We start from the raw sequence: 18357 nt of genomic DNA, 5'->3' as shown, positions 1-18357 counted from the left end.
TTGTACCAGGACCACTGAAAGGGTTCTGGGAGTCCACCGGGAGGGTCCACCTGCCCCGGAGGGCCCTATGGGCTGAATATGGAGGGGAACCAGCCCTAAGTGGGCTTGGCGCCAACCCCCCTAGGGCACATGAGCCTAGGGTTGGAGGGGAACCCTAAAGGGGGCGCCCCCCTTGGCTTGGGGGGCAAGCCTCCCCCCCTTGACCGCCGCCCCCCCTTTAGATCCATCTTGAGGCGGCCGCCCCCCTCTCCCTTTCCCCTATAAATATAGAGGAGGTGTGAGGGCTGCCGCACCCTTCCCCTGGCGCAGCCCTCTCCCTCCCCAACACCTCCTCCTCCATAGTAGTTCTTGGCAAAGCCCTGCCGGAGGACTGCAAGCTCCTCCACCACGTCGTCGTGCTACCGGAGCTCTCCCTCAACCTCTCCTCTCCCCTCTTGTTTCGGCGGTATTGTGGGATGAAGCGGCCCGGACCGACCTTACACGTATGCTTACGTGAGACAGGTACCACCGACTGGGATGCACTTATTGCATAAGGTGGCTAGCGGGTGACAGTCTCACCCACTTTAGTCAGATCAGATTCGATGAAAAGGGTCCTTATGAAGGGTAAATAGCAATTGGCATATCCCCGTTATGGATTTTGCGTAGGTAAGGAACGTTCTTGCTAGAAACCCATAGCAACCACGTAAAACATGCAACAACAATTAGAGGACATCTAACTTGTTTTTGCAGGCTATGCTATGTGATGTGATATAGCCAAAAGAATGTGATGAATGATATATGTGATGTCTGAGATTGATCATGTTCTTGTAATAGGAATCATGACTTGCGTGTCGATGAGTATGACAACCGGCAGGAGCCATAGGAGTTGTCTTAATTTATTGTATGACCTTCATGTCACTGAAAACGCCATGTAATTACTTTACTTTATTGCTAACCGTTAGCCATAGTAGTAGACGTAATAGTTGGAGAGACAACTTCATGAAGACACGATGATGGAGATCATGATGATGGAGATCATGGTGTCATGCCGGTGACGAAGGTGATCATGTTGCGCCTCAAAGATGAAGATCAAAGGCGCAGAATGATATTGGCCATATCATGTCAGTTTATGATTTGCATGTGATGTTTGTCATGTTTACATCTTATTTGCTTAGAACAACGGTAGCATAAATAAGATGATCCCTCATAAAAAAATTCAAGAAAGTGTTCCCCCTAACTGTGCACCACTGCGAAAGTTCGTTGTTTTGAAGCACCACGTGATGATCGGGTGTGATAGATTCTAACATTCGCATACAACGGGTGTAAGCCAGATTTACACATGCAAAACACTTAGGTTGACTTGACGAGCCTAGCATGTACAGACATGGCCTCAGAACACAAGAGACCGAAAGGTCAAACATGAGTCGTGTAGTAGATACGATCAACATAAAGATGTTCACCGATGGTGACTAGTCCACCTCACGTGATGATCGGACAAGGCCTAGTTGACTCGGATCATGTATCACTTAGATGACTAGAGGGATGTCTATCTGAGTGGGAGTTCATTAAATAATTTGATTAGATGAACTTAATTATCATGAACATAGTCTAAAATATCTTTGCAATATGTCTTGTAGATCAAATGGCCCACTCTAATGTTGCCCTCAACTTCAACGCGTTCCTAGAGAAAACCAAGCTGAAAGATGATGGTGGCAACTATACAGGACTGGGTCAGGAACTTGAGGATCATCCTCATAGCTGCCAAGAAAGCATATGTCATAGAAGCACCGCTAGGTGAAGTTCCCATTTTCCCAGCAACTCAAGACGTTATGAACGCCTGGCAGTCGCGTAGTGATGATTACTCCCTGGTTCAGTGCGGCATGCTTTACAGCTTAGAACCAGGGCTCCAAAAGCGTTTTGAGCAGCACAGAGCATATGAGATGTTCCAAGAGCTGAAAATAGTTTTCCAAGCTCATGCCCGGGTTGAGAGATATGAAGTCTCTGACAAGTTCTACAGTTGTAAGATGGAGGAAAATAGTTCTGTCAGTGAGCATATACTCACTATGTCCAGGTTACACAACCGTTTGTCTCAGTTGGGAGTTAATCTCCCAGATGACTCCGTCATTGACAGGATCCTCTATATCCATCTGGAGACGGCCGCCCCAGAGGGATTCCTGGATTAGGGGGTATCCGGACAGCCAGATTGTGTACAACGTCCGGACTATTGAAGCGTGAAGATACAAGACTCAAGACTTCGGCCCGTGTCCTGATGGGACTCTCCTTTGCGTGGAAGGCAAGCTTGGCGATCCGGATATTGTGTTTCCTTTCTTGTAACCGATTCCATGTAAACCCTAGCCCTCTCCGACGTCTATATAAACCGGAGAGGTTGGTCCTTAGGAGGCCGATCACAATTACAATCATACCATCATAGGCTAGCTTCTAGGGTTTAGCCTCTACGATCTCGTGGTAGATCTACTCTTGTACTACCCATATCTTCAATATTAATCAAGCAGGAAGTAGGGTTTTACCTCCATCGAGAGGGCATGAACCTGGGTAAACATCTGTGTCCCTTGCTTCCTGTTACCATCAGCCTTGACGCACAGATCGGGACCCCCTACCCGAGATCCGCCAGTTTTGACACCGACATTGGTGCTTTCATTGAGAGTTCCTCTGTGTCGTCGCAACAGGGCTTGATGGCGTCTCCGATCGTCAAACAACACGGTCCAGGGCAAGACTTTCCTCCCCGGACAGATCTTCGTGTTCGGCGGCTTCGCACTACGGGCCAATTCGCTTGGCCATCTAGAGCAGATCAATAGCTACGCCCCTGGCCATCAAATCAGGTTTGGAAACTTGAACTACACGGAGGATATCTGCGGAGACTTGATCTTCGACGGATTCGGGCCGGCGCCAGGAGCACCGGACAGTCACGACGAGCATGGCCTGAACCTGCTGTCGGACAACACCCGAGATATTACCCCTGCAGTTGCCCCGGACTCAAATCCGGAGCAGGCTGCGTTGCCTAGGGACGAAGGGATGGACCCCGCCCCGCAGGCCGCACACTCATTGGCGTTGGAGCCGAACACAGGCCGCACTTCGGAGGAAACCTGTGACTCCGGGCCCCCGGATTCATATCCGGTTGTAGGTCCCAGTCCGCGCACTCCCGAGCCCACCAAGCCTGGTCGTGCTCCGGTAATGGAGTTCACCGCTGTGGACATCTTCCAGCACTCGCCCTTTGGCGACATGCTAAACTCATTAAAAGCCCCCTCTTTGACAGAGAATTCCGGGCCGAACTATGTCCGGCTCGAATGGGAAGCAGGCGATGAAGAAATTAGTTACCCACCCACCACCCACTTCATAGCCATAGTTGATGATTTAACCGACGTGCTTGACTTCGACTCCAAAGGCATCGACGGTATGGACGACGATGCAGGAGAAGATTCAGAATTTACGGGGTACCGGACTTCCGTCTCGTCACACAACATATACATGGTGGATACGCCCAAGGAGGACGATGGTGACAATCCGGAAGATAAAAACTGCAGGCAAAAGCCAAAGCGACGGCACAGACGCCGTTCCAAATCCAGCAACAATAAAAATATCAGCAAGAGTGCCAGAAGGATGAATACTCCGGTTAACCCCGAAGGCAACAACGACCAAACGGAACCAGCGATGGAGCAGGACGAACCAGGTCACGCCGACATAGTTCGGAGCAGACGCCCGAAGACAACAATCCAGAGGGACGAGTTCATCAAACTGGCCCAGGGCAAGAGGACAGTCCGGACGATGATGCATTCATCATTCCGAAAGAATGCGTGGAATGAGATAACCTCCACAGAAAGCTAATGGCCACAGCAAGAAGTCTAAGAAGCAGAAGCAACGGCTTAAAGCCGCACAGGAAACGCTCAATCGCAGATGGAACAAAGTGCTAGACACTGAAGAAAGATATGGCGACGATCGCCATACAAAGAGCTACCCAAAACGCAAGCTACTGCCAGAATTCGACGACGAGGCCGTTCCACCAAAAAGTAACACGACCAGGAGACCAGACGTACCACTTCATAACCGCAACAAAGCAGCTACCGAAGACGCGCACGATCTACGTGAGCACCTGGATAAGATAGCTGGCGCAGCTAGGTCCATCTACGGATCTAAAGGACACACCCCAGTGGGGGACTGTGGTCGTCACAAAGATTATGACAATCAAATACCAGTTCGGAATAAACACCAGACACAACAACAGTCGACAGCATGCCATAGCGCGTCCAGATACAGAGGGGCTTCCCACCCCCTGTGCTTTACTGATGAAGTACTGGACCATGAATTCCCGCAGGGCTTTAAACCTGTGAACATAGAGGCAACCGACGGAACGACAGACCCAGGGGTCTGGATCGAGGACTTTATCCTACACATACATATGGCTCGTGGGGATGACCTCCACGCCATCAAATACCTCCCCCTTAAACTAAAGGGACCAGCTCGGCACTGGTTGAAAAGCCTCCCCGAAAATTCAATTAGGAGCTGGGAGGAACTCGAGGATGCTTTCAGGGCCAACTTTCAAGGGACTTATGTCCGGCCTCCAGATGCTGACGATTTAAGTCACATAATCCAACAACCCGGAGAGTCCGCCCGCAAGCTTTGGAACAGATTCCTCACTAAGAAGAATCAAATTGTTGATTGTTCGGATGCCGAAGCCTTAGCGGCATTTAAACATAGCATCCGTGACGAGTGGCTCGCCAGACACCTCGGCCAAGAAAATCCTAAGACAATGGCAGCCCTAACAAGCCTTATGACCCGCTTTTGCACAGATGAAGATAGCTGGCTAGCCCGTAAAGGCACCAGCAACCCCAGCACATCCGAAATAAGGGATGGCAACGGGAAGCCACGGGGTAATAAAAACAAATGCCAAAACAAGGAAGAGAGCCCGGATAACACCACGGTTAATGCCGGATTCAGGGGCTCTCGACCTAACCAGCAAAATAAGCCATCTAAAGGCAGTAAAGAGGGATCGTCCGGTCTGAACAGAGTCCTGGATAGACTATGACAAATTCATGGCACCTCCGACAAACCTGCAAACCACACGCACAGAGAGTGCTGGGTCTTCAAGCAGGCCGGCAAACTAAACGCCGAACACAAGGAAAGGGAAACACCAAGTGAAGACGAGGATGAACCACGCCAGCCGAACACTGTGGGACAGAAAAAATTCCCGCCAGAGGTTAAAACAGTGAATATGATCCACGCGACTCGCACATCCTCGAGAAGGCACGAACGCGCCCATAAAGACGCGCGTGATATAGAGCCCATCGTACCCACGCCTCACTACTAGATGTCTTATCCTTTGATCACCTGGATGGCCGAACTAGTATTCAGCGCGAAGGATCAGATGCCTTGGTGCTTGACCCAATAATCGACGGATACCATCTCACCCACATCTTCATGGACGGCGGCAGTAGTCTCAATTTAATATATGAAGACACTGTTCGTAGGATGGGGATAGACCCATCCAGAATCAGCAAAAGCATCACCACCTTTGAAGTGGTGATACCAGGCGTTGAAGCCTACAGTAGGGGCTCTGTTATACTGGAAGTCACATTCGGCTCTCCAGGCAACTTTAGAAGCGAAGAACTACTCTTCATCATCGCACCCTTCCAAAGCAACTATCACGCATTGCTTGGAAGAACGGCCTTCGCCCACTTCAACGCATTGTCGCACTATGGCTACCTTACACTCAAGATGCCCGGTACGCGTGGCGTCATCACCGTTAGAGGAATAATAGAGCTCTCTTCGCGCGCAGAGGAACACGCGACGGCCTTAGCGGCCGGACTATAAGTGGCCTCTAACATCAGAAAAGCATGACTGGCCGTTAAGACCACGGACACGGTTAGACGAGTCCGGTAGCCCATATCGAACCAGGGCACCGTATATGTAATCCCATAGAGGATACCAGGGGCTATAAACACTTAATAAAGCCCCACACTTGGCTCAACCTTATTAGCAAGCCAACATCTTACACTTTTACTATCCATCGCATACTTACATTGTACTCTCCTGTGAGTTTTCTTTTTTCCACAGACAACGTCCGCGCGATACCCTTCCAGGATACGGCACAATGGAGACAAAGGCGCAGACGCGCAGCAGGGCCCCGTTCAACAGGTTTCTTTTTAGATTAAGCCCCTGTGTAAACCTTTTCTATTGCCTCTTGTTGCTTAACCATCCCATGGGTTCCATACCCACAGAGGATACTGCCGTTTTTGGCATTTCACCACGACAGATCAATGCACGTACCTAGAAACACAGGGTTTATAATGAATGGGCATTCTTGAGCTCATCATCTGTTATAAAGTCCGAATACCTTCGGGAGTGTTCGGCGTCACGAGTTTGGCCTTATATGCATCAGCTCCGAATCATGTCTTTGGTCAAATGTTCGGTTTGCTTGGCTCCTGGGTTTGCCGCCTTATGTTCCATTATTATTAGCTAAGAGCCAAAGGAGAACTACTGCGATTGTGCCCTGGTTATTCCAGATGAGCACCTCAGTAGAGAAAGCCGAAAACTGACTGTCATGATGCAGCGAGAGACTGTTCAACCACTCGACGACTCACCGGAATCTCTAGGATTCCTCCGCATTAACGAAGGGCCATTTCCCGGCCAGGTACATACGTGCCCATATTCGGATGCACACGAAGGTACCAGGGGCAACATAGTAGCCCCAATGTTAGAATCCCATGGCTAAGCGAAAGTGTTACAGCTATATAGTCCGGTTGCCTAGTTCGACGTGCGATCACCTCCTTAATGGACCAAGACGTTGGATAAAGTGTGATAAAGCACAGTTTTTCGTGAACACCCCCGCATTGTATGCGTGGGGGCTGAAGCCAAGGACTGCTAACTTTCGGATCACACACACACACACACACACACGTAAACGGCCGCACAGGGGACACAATCATATTCTCAAAGAAACATTATAAATATAGCCTTACAATCAAAATAAACATTGTTTTTACAATGATTCGAGTCATCACTCGAATAAGACATTCTTCGGGCAATGCGCCTCTATCAGGCGGGCACCCTCTACGACCTGCGCCAAGTAGTGCTCGGCCGGATATTGGCCCCCCACAAGATCCTGGGACGCTATAATGGTGGCATCCATATCCGTCCAATACGCTTTAACGCGGGCAAGGGCCATCCGTGCACCTTCTACACACGCCGACCTTCTCATAGCATCGATCCGGGGCACAGCCCCAAGGAATTGTTGCACCAAGCCAAAATAATTGTCCGGCTTAGGCCCCTTAAGCCAAAGATGGTCTATTACAGACCGCATTGCAAGCCCGGATAGCCTGTGGAGCTCTGCTACAGCAGCCATCTTGTCACTTAACGGCAGCGGGCGAGTGGGAGCATTGAATTGCGACCAGAAAAGCTTCTCCACTTCCTTGTCACCTTGATCTTTGAACAACTCAGCAGCGTCGGCCGCACTCTTCGACAAATCCGCATATGCGTCCGCAGGACTCCAGCGTCCATCCAGGGGAGCGTACTTCGGATCGAAAAACTTCGTCCGCAGCAAATAGGAGCTCCCAGCCGTGATTTTACCGGCTTGTTGAAGCTCCTCCCGCGCACCCCTGAGCTTGGTCCGTATTTCCATGGTGGCATTAAGTGCCTTGTTCAGGTCGGCCGAACTATTCTCATGGAACTTTTTAAGGAGCTCATACTGGTCAGCGGCATTTTTTAACTCGATAGCCATTTCGGCTATCTTTTCCTCGCTTCGGCGATGAGCAGCCTGTTCAGCTCTCAATTCCTCGGCCGCCTTTAGGGCAGCCGCATTGCTCACCCGAGCTTGCTCCTTGGCTAGAGCAAGTTCTGCCCTCAGGGCCTCCACGGCAGCAGCACCATCTGCACTCTGAACATATTACATTAATATATGCCACCTTAATATTTTCATGTACAAAGGAAGACAGGGCACATACCTTGTGATTTATCCAGCTGCTCATTCACCAACGTGATGTCGGCATCAATCGACCAAATTTGCCTCGTCAGTTCGGCAACTTCAACGGACAGGCCAGCGGCCGGACCCACGGGTACCTGCACATATTTACAACACAATTTATTGGTTTATGATCCCCCGTTTGCCGCCTAGGGCGGGCAACCAGAGTCTCAGGGGCTACTATCTATATGGTGTACTCTAAACTACATACCTCAAAGCCTCTGAGCAGGCTTGTAAATGCTTCATTCAAACCGCCGGTAGCGGATGAAATCTTCTAGAGCACCGCGCTCATTAATGAGCGGTGCTCCTCCGAGAGCGCAGCTCGCTCGAGTAAGTCTGTCAGTACGTCCGGCCGGACATTGAACTGTGCCGGACCCTTCCCATCGCCACTCGTGGGAGCCAAATGCCTCGGGCTCAGGGGGGCTGACGCACTGACTTCCGGCTACGGCAGGTCTGGACTTCTCCGTGATGACACCTCGGTGTCGCCCGCTTCATAAGCCGGAGAGGTAGGTGGGGTCTCGCTCTCCATCATCTCTGGAGGAAGATCCCCCGAAGACGAACTCTGTCGAGAAGAGCTGCTAGCCGGACTGCAAAAAACGAATCCTGGTTATTGATCCAGGAGAAATACAGTGCCTGCAAATTAATGGTTGACTTACAGCTCGGTGGAGGGCTGGCCCGTTGGTGGGCACAACGCGGTGAGGATGCCCGTCGCGGCAGAGCCCCTTGGTGATACCTTCTTCCCTGGTTTAGGCGTCTCCGCCTCCAAGTCTTCGGAGCGGCCCTCTTCTTCCCGCGCGGGGAGGAGGCCTTAGCCTCCCCTCCCCGACTATCCCCCTTGGGGGAGGTAACAATTCCCCCGGTTCGGATGCGTAGCATGTGGGGTTCGGTTTCTTCGTTCCTCCCCTTGTCTTTTCCCGAGGGCATTCTGCTGAGTACCCGGTCGAGCATCTTGGCCATGGTAGGGGCGGGCGAGCCTTCGGGAAGTGGCGCCAGACACCTGATTCTCTCCGCCTTGCTAAGCCATTCCTGGACGCGGATGATTTTCAGAATAAACAATCATGACAAATACAAAACAGGGTGTCTGGTATCAAGGCTACTTACTTGGGTATCTAGACGATTGCAGGTTAGGCCCGCATCCTCAGTGGTGTCCGGACACACTACTTTCTGTCCAAATAATAATTTGCACATCTCTTCGAGCTTCAAGCCTAAGAAGTGCTTGACAGTCCGTGGACCCTCCGGATTGAACTCCCACATCTGGAGAGGCCGGCGTTGGCACGGCAACATCCATCGGATTAACATCACTTGCATTATGCTGACGAGGTTAATATACCTCTCAAGAAGCTCCCGTATGCGATTCTGCAGTACTGGAACATCACCAACGGGCCCCCAATTCCGTCCTACGTCTGTCCAAGAAGCCAGCTGTGACGGAGGGCCCGAGCAGAACTCCGGGGCAGCCACCCACTTTGTGCCCCTGGGAGCCGTGACATAAAACCACCTCCGTTGCCATACGTCGGATACTTCTGGGAAAGAACCCTCTGGCCATGGGGCATCGGCGTTTCTGCTTATTACGGCACCTCCGCACTCCACATGTCGCCCCTCGATCATCTTTGGCGTCACATTGAAGGTCTTGAGCCATAAGTAGAAGTGTGGGGTGACGTGGAGAAAAGCCTCGCACACGATAATGAGCAACGAGATATGGAGGATAGTGTCTGGAGATAGATCATGAAATTCCAACCCATAATAGAACATGATCCCCCTCACAAAGGGATCGAGGGTGAAGCCCAAGCCGCGGAGGAAGTGCGGAACAAAAACGACGCGCTCATTAGGCTCCGGTGTGGGGATGACCTACCCTGGAGCAGGAAGCCTGTGTTGGATGTCGGCGGTCAGGTATCCGACCTCCCTAAGCTTCACAATGTCGTCCTCTTGAATCAAGGAGGCCACCCACTGGCCTTGGGGGACGGATCCGGACATATTGGAGGATCTGGGGTGTTGAAGCTTGGGTTTCGGGTGTTAGAACTCGAGGTGCAAGAAGGCGCGAGGAAGGTGGAAAAGAGGTGTAGGCCTCAACCCCTTTTATAGAGGGGATGAATATCAAGAGTCCCTGGTGTGGCCCTTTGAGGCTTATCTAAAAACACACGGGGTAATACCAACGGCCGTCGTGGGGTCACGCACGCCCATATTAATGGGAAAATCCCGTAATAAGAGGAACACGATCTCTGCCTTGACGGGACATGCCAATAAAACCGCCTCGTAACACGAGTCGAGGTGGGGTAAGAAATGCCGGTTCGCGTTGGACCAGGCCACGATGCACGGGCACGACACACGAAGATCGCCAGCAGATCAGATTTATACCATGTGAAGATCATCTTGCAGATCCGGACACGGTCTACGTGTTCAATAAATTACTTCGGAGTATTCGGAGAAGGAACCCGCCTTGCAATGCCGAAGACAATACTGCACGCCGGACTCATCGTCATTGAAGCCTGGTTCAGGGGCTACTGAGGGAGTCCTGAATTAGGGGGTATCCGGACAGCCGAACTGTGTACAACGTCTGGACTATTGAAGCGTGAAGATACAAGACTCAAGACTTCGGCCCGTGTCCTGATGGGACTCTCCTTTGCGTGGAAGGCAAGCTTGGCGATCCGGATATTGTGTTTCCTTTCTTGTAACCGACTCCATGTAAACCCTAGCCCTCTCCGATGTCTATATAAACTGGAGAGGTTGGTCCTTAGGAGACCGATCACAATTACAATCATACCATCATAGGCTAGCTTCTAGGGTTTAGCCTCTACGATCTCGTGGTAGATCTACTCTTGTACTACCCATATCTTCAATATTAATCAAGCAGGAAGTAGGGTTTTACCTCCATAGAGAGGGCCCGAACCTGGGTAAACATCTGTGTCCCTTGCTTCCTGTTACCATCAGCCTTGATGCACAGATCGGGGCCCCCTACTCGAGATCCGCCGGTTTTGACACCGACAGCCCCCCTCTCCCTTTCCCCTATAAATATACGGGAGGTGGGAGGGGTGCCGCACCCTTCCCCTAGCGCGGCCCTCTCCCTCCCCAACACCTCCTCCTCCATATTAGTGCTTGGCGAAGCCCTGCCAAAGAACTGCAAGCTCCTCCACCACGCCGTCGTGCTGCTAGAGCTGTCCCTCAACCTCTCCTCTCCACTTGCTGGATCAAGAAGGAGGACACGTCCCCGGGCTGTACGTGTGTTGAACGTGGATGCGCCGTCCGTTCGGCGTTAGATCGGATCTTCCGCGATTTGAATCGTTGCGAGTATGACTCCCTCATCTGCGTTCTCGTGGCGCTTTTGCTTAGCAATCTTCAAAGGTATGAAGATGCTCATCCCCTCTCTCTCTCTTGTTGCTAGAATCACCTAGATGGATCTTGGTGATGCGTAGAAAATTTTGAATTATTGCTACGTTCCCCAACAGGAGGGAGGAGGAGGAGTGATGAGGCTTACCGAGCAGGACGGCAGTGCAGCGACAGTGCGGGAGAAGGACGGCGTGTGGTGAGGGAGGAAGAGAGAGAGAGAGAGAGAGAGAGAGAGAGAGAGGGAGGGAGAGAGAGAGAGAGCAACTAACACTAGTAGAGGATAAAAGTAGCATAGTAGTAGCATGGCGGAAGGACCCGCGCTACTGCTAAGCTCATTACCTATAGCGCTGGGTCCAAACCAAATGCTACTGCTAGTCAGGGCCCACAAGTTGGCCCCGTGTATAAATAGTAGCAGCACGGGGTCTAGGACCAATGCTACTTCTATGAGATTAGTAGCAGCGCGGGTGGTATACCCAACGTTGCTACTGTTGCCTCCCACGGGGGTGCCGTGGGGACCACTTACTAGTAGCGTTGAATGGCCTAGCCTGCATAGCTACTAAGATGTACCTGTAGTGCTTGTTCTATACCCGCTCTAATGCTATTTAACAGTGGCGCCGACTCCATACCCAGCGCTACTACTAGGCATCTACCTGTAAGGTATTTCCTTGTAGTGAAATGCCCTAAAAACTACATCATTTATAATTTTTCCTCTTCTACTCCTTCTGGACACCTTTGTTAGTCGGCTCATCGCCCGAGGTATTCCTGGAGTGCTAGTAACGTGTGTAGTTAACCTGCCCAAAACCAAAGCGTCTGCCTTATTCTACTCCCACGCGAGCATTTCCTCTATCTCGACATTCACTAAACCATGTCGGTCGTCCATGATAAAAATCATCTGCAATGCACCAAGACTTTCCTGAAATCGCTGCTTGCCATATTTAGGGAATAGCCAAAACTATATCGAGTCCCACCTAAATGCTACATGGCAGTCCACATGGAAGGTTAATGCAAGTTAATGATAGTCAACACAAGTCGAGGAGATCAACAAAGGCTCAAGCAAGCCCCTGTGGGTCCCAATAAGCCACCTAAAGTCCAAGAAAGTCTTCATATTCAACCTCAAAGAAATAGAAGCACATAAAATACTAAGTCAAAAGTGAAAGCAAAGGCGCAAAGTAGCCCAAGTCCAAGCAAGAAAGTCATCATATGGTGGAGGGAATCCCTTAATGGGCCAGAATCCCCGTCCTAGCCCAACTAGGGGCTCATAGACCCAAGGGCAAAAGAATAACTAGTTCTAGCATTCCATCCATAGGCTATATAAGACCTCCCCCCATGGGTACGTAAATCATTTGCTCTATACTTAAAGAAATTTCAGAGAAGTGTCACTCTTCGCCTTCCCTAGAGCTCGGCCTCGACCGAAGGCCAAGAATCAGAGTCTGAGGGACCTAATAAGGCTCGGACTAGTCTCAAGTCATATAACACCACAAGCGGTAACACACTTAGTGTTTCATGCGTCGAGCACTACTCTCGATGACCCTTCCTTGTAGAACGTAGGGCGTGCTCCCACGAGGCGACCGAACCAATTTGAAAAGCATCTTCATCTCCCTTTGTTGCAACTTGGCCAAATTGGTTTGGCAAGTGGTAGTTTGTGCATTTAATCTTGGTAGACCACCTATATTTTTGACTTGACGAGAGTAAAGGCTCAATCCTTTACAAAGGGATAGAGATCTATGTACCAATTGTCAGATCGAAAGGATAGGTCTAGGGGGGGGTGAATAGACACTAACAAGGCAAAAAGTGCAATTTTTAGTTCTCTTGAAACTTAGGCATATTTTAGCACAAGTTAGATAGCGAGCAATACAACCTACACATGCATATTTAGAGTATGGGCAACGGATACTAAATGACATGCAAGTGCAAGAAAGTATGGAGTAGTGTTAGGAGATTTTGCAAACGAAGGGTGACACAAAGATCCTTCATGTGGTTTAGATAGGTGGTGCTATCGTACATCCACATTGATGGAGACTTCTATCCCTCAAGGGATAAACTACGTGAGTCTATGGAGGGCTCCACCTATGTAGGGTCCACGAAAAGCAACCTTGTCTATTCCATCATGGCTTATGCCCATGAAGGACTAGCCTCACTAGTGGTAGATCTCTATAAGCATAGGAGGCTGCTAAGTGACACCTAACCAATCTAGGAGACACTACTTTCAAAAGATAATAGATGTTGCTGTTGATGATGAACTACTTGCTCTTGTGCTTCAAAAGATAGTCTCCTCACCTCTCAAACACTCTCTCACAGATTTGACTATATGGTAGGAGAGGGATTGGAGTGGAAAGCAACTAGGGGAGGCTAGAGATCAAGGATCAAAGGTTAGAGTGAAACCCTATTGATCTCAACACAAGTGTGGGTGGTTCTATCTCGGAAAATCGATACAAGTGTAAGCTTTGAATCGGTTGCATGCTCTCTAGGGGTTGGGGGAATGGGTGGGGGTATATATATATATATATATATATATATATATATATATATATATATATATATGTATATATATATATATATATAGGCAACACCAAAAATTCAACCAATACATACCTTTATGCACACTTCGCTGGAACAGGGTGAAACCACTCGGCGAGACCGACCTCTTACAAATGGTTTGGACTTTAGACTTTTCAGTGAGACCGGATGAAGCTCCCGGTGGGACTGAGGCAAGCTGGCCTAAGTACTTTCCACACTTTGGTGTCATCGACTGAAACCATTCGAAAATTCCAATTGAATCTCAGTTGGCAAGAGACGGTTGGCAAGTGCTCTTTGGTGGGACTAAATGGTCAACTCGGTCACACCGAGACGCTAGGGTTTAGGCAGTGGCTATGTCAAGTGTATCTTGGTGAGTCCAGCTGAATGTGTTTCGATGGGACCGAGATGGACTTTAGAGTTTTAGACATAGTGAATATGAGACTATGGCTGAGGGTTTTAGAGCAATATCTCTAAGAACTTGAGCAGTTAGACCATCATCAAAACCTCATCCCCTTTTAACAGTATTGGCTTTCCGAAGGCTCAATGTGATCTTGGATCACTTAACCAAAAATGTAGAGTCTTGAAGTTTAGCCAACACCATTCCTTAGCATCTTGAGGGGTCCACTTCTCAATCCAAAGGTTTGCCTAAGTTGAACTATTCCTGAAATACATTCAAGTAAAACATTAGTTCAACAACATCTAAGTTGACATGAATTATCAAAACCACCAAGAGAGTGAATGTGCTTTCAGAATCTGTTGTCAAGAAGGCTGGAGCTATGAATGAATCTGAAGCATGGTGCAATGATGTTCTTAGTGTTATGATATATCTGCTTTACATTTGAGTTTGTTGGATGTGTTGGTTGTTGAATATGTAATTTAGAGCTCCCCATCGATGGAGTGCTTGGGGTGCTGGGTCTGTTCTAGTCGCGCGTGGTGCTTATCTGCATTAGAACTCCAACTTAGTAGTTTCTGTGTTCTTTCTTTTGGTAGTGTAGGTTTCTTTAATGGAAATCGACGAGGTAGCTCGTTGCTTCTATTTTTTTTATAACCACGTAGAGCAAAATACGAGTGACATGCCGGCAAAAATAAGCATGTGAAGAGACTTTTCAACACACAATATCCAACACCTAAAAATATTTGTCATGTTACAGAGAGGAGTATATTGGGCACAAATTAAACAACAAGCAAAGTAAATCGTGCAAAAGAACATTTTGAAAGAACAAATACTGGATATATTTTTGTTTAGATCGGGATGATCATATCACTAAATTATCTTAGTAAAGGTAATTTCTTAACATAGAAATTGTAATACCCCCTTTGATCCATATTACTTGTTGCTCCTTTAATACAACTAAGTTATAAGCATCAACAAGGAATATAGATCAGAAGGAGTAATACTTTTAGTTAGAATATATTTTAAGCCTCGAAAGTCTATTGGAATGTCACTGACTTGAGCATCAAGCATAGGCTCGTATATGAATATATGCAGAAAAACCTCGCGACACATGTGATTAGCAATCGGAACTATTAAAAAATGTATGCAAGAAAAAAAGCTCATGAAACATGAAGGTCTCATGAGAAACTATCACACTTCGGATTGAGTAAGACATTTGCGACCTTGAATGGTCTACTTCTTTCTTATATTTAATGGCAGTAAATCTTATTTAGTCTCTAAGGTCTCGTTGGACTCCCAACAGACTTGAGCTATGAGTATACCTCGTAAATTAAGATAGAGTCAACATTGCAGCGGTGGTGCTTGAACTTGATGCAAAATTTCACTTTAGTGCTAGAACTTATGATATACATCAAAGTGGTGCAAAAATTTGGCTTTGGTGTGCAAACACAGTCTTGAACACTTTTAGATACGAAATTGGCGCTCACTATGCTAAGATAGGAAATTGACGCCGACTAAGATCGTCATGTGGCGTGGGGCCTGCTGTCACGGCGAAGGAAGCATGTGGCTTGTTATCTTGCAAAAAAATTACTTGGAATTTTCTTCTCAAGAAAAAGCCCCCAACTGGGTCTCGAACTAAAGATCTATGGTTAGGACTTAGGAATGATACGCCAATCCAACCTTCACATTTCAATGTCAAATATGGATAAGAATAAGAAGACCTAATATATTATAACAAAGAGACTCGCTGGGCTTAAATGGACTGCAGTTAGTGCGGCCCATTTTGCATGTGTTAGTTTTTTAATACATTTCTAAACATATTTAAGTTATAAACACGTGTGTAAAAGTATTCAACTGTTTCTATAATTAAAATAATATTTATGAACAATAATTTTAGAAATATCTTTATTATTTTAAATTATACAAACATTATATTGTAATTCATAAACAGTATTTGAAATATATGAATATTTTTAAAATAATATGTGAACCTTTTAAAGTAATTTATTTTCTTTGTTTGTATAACGTTTGTAGCACAACAATATTCATAATTATATTATATGTATATTTCATATTATAAATGAATATTATCTGAAATTAAATGAAAATTTTCTAGATGTATTTTAATTTTTTATGTTTGTTATTTAAAACAAATTATTTGCCTTCGGTTCGAGAGATATGCATGGTGCAGGATTTCATGCGGCAGCTGGTTTGAGTCCCCAAGCCATCTTTTTTCACTTGGATAATAAAATTTAATTTACTTCACTGAGTATGATATAAAGACAATGTATTCATATTGGGCATCAAATGGATTTGGTTGGAGTGGCTAGCCGCACATGCTCGTTACCTTATTATTCTCATAATATGTAAGCACTGACAGGTGGGCTCCATGCGGGCAACTACTATTTATTTTGACCCAAGCCAGGGTTTGTTTGTAAGAAAAAATATTGAGAATCTTTTGGCAAAGAAGCAGGCCACATTCCCTTGTCTCCGCCTTTAGGTCACTGACAGCAAGCCCCACGCCACGCTGGCACGCCTACTCAACACCGCGGGCATGATTTACACGCCTAAGTCAAGTTTTTGCATCACTTTGATGTATAACGCAAGTTCTAGCACTAAAGTGATCATTTACGTCAAGTTTAAACACCACTGCTAATTGACTCAGATTCATTTAGATACTCCTATTCAATATCCATGCTGGAGCATTCGGAGTCCCTGGCTCCCTGCCCTATGCTAGTGAGTCATTCAACCAAGCCTAAAATGCGAACTCGCTTACCAACGTCTCTGACAGACAAGCCGCCTAGATGGATGGAGTTAACAATAAGTAATTAATCATGAGCCTTGTCTAGACACAAATCGAGCAACTACTCGTTTTTAAGCACGTCTAATGAGGCAGGTGCCAGGTGTTGGATACCACCTTTACCAGTTAGTGTGATGTGTTGTGATTTGAGCTAGTTTGCGTATAGGCTTTGGGTTACCAATGCATTGTCAGTCACTCACTTGGGAAGGATAGAAGCTTTTTTTTTAACCATGCAGGAGGACTGCATGTATAATATTAAGATAGAGAGAAAAAATACAACCGCCCACCAGTCCACATGATCCAGCTTATAACATTCAAACAACCATAAACTCAAGACTAAAGCAACATACCAAGCCTACAACAAATGGCCAAAATTAAAAGCAGCAGCTAGTGGAGAACAAAACGACCATGCTCGCCTCTGCCCATAGCTTGGCATCAACAATAACTTGATCAAAGATCTTCATCATTGGCATGTGAGAATTCTCAGAAACCCTACCATTCCTCTCCCGTCATACGCTCCAGGTGATCAGCGACACCAAGGTGTTCAGAGAGTTTCTTGGAAGGATAGAAGCTTCACCCTCTCTCCTTTGCTCTGTACCCCGCATTCACACTGCGGAGAAAGGGTGATGCTAATACTCTATGATATTTGCTTTTCTAAAGCTGTAGCGCTTGGTTCACGTAGAACAGGATTCACGCCATGATACCACGTGTATGGTGGTTTCAAATCATGATGTTATCATTGGAGAGAATGTATACCTCGTGTAATCATATAAATTTCCATGTTTCTTCTCATACATGCATGGTTCAGTAGTAAGGACACACAGACGGCGCAGCTAGGGAGAGAGGAAAGCTAGCATGCATCGAACATCGCAATTCCCTCCCCTTCTCTCTCAGCACATTGCAGGGCAGTACGTATGCTGCAAGAGCTAGAACGGGTATGCATGTGTGTGTGTGTGTGGTTAATTGACGTTTACTGGCTACGGTACGCAGCTACCATTTGATACGTAGTACAGTAGTACGAAATTCATAGACGCGCGGTGGCATACGGGGAAAAGAAAAGGAGAAGAATTTTCTGGCATGCAAGGCTGAGCCCGAGCAGTGGCACAGGAGAATATGTTGAGCTCGGAGACAAGCGTTACGTACACACAGAGGAAAAGCGAAGGCACGAGCTAGTGGAGATTCAGCAAGGCCATGTCACCTCGCAGCTAATCAGGGCGCCGAGAGAACGATGCATCGTGCATGCATGCGCACACCGATGCTCCTGTGTAGTGCAGTGTATGCATGTCGACCCGATCGATCGATCGATCGCCGTGCTGCATGCATGCATGCATGCGGGTTGCTAGCAGGGATTCCCTTGCCCGCGTCTCGGAAATC

This window comes from Triticum aestivum, chromosome 3B (genome assembly GCF_018294505.1).
Source record: "Triticum aestivum cultivar Chinese Spring chromosome 3B, IWGSC CS RefSeq v2.1, whole genome shotgun sequence".
Lineage (NCBI taxonomy): Eukaryota > Viridiplantae > Streptophyta > Magnoliopsida > Poales > Poaceae > Triticum > Triticum aestivum.
Note: the sequence above shows the minus strand (reverse complement) of the source record.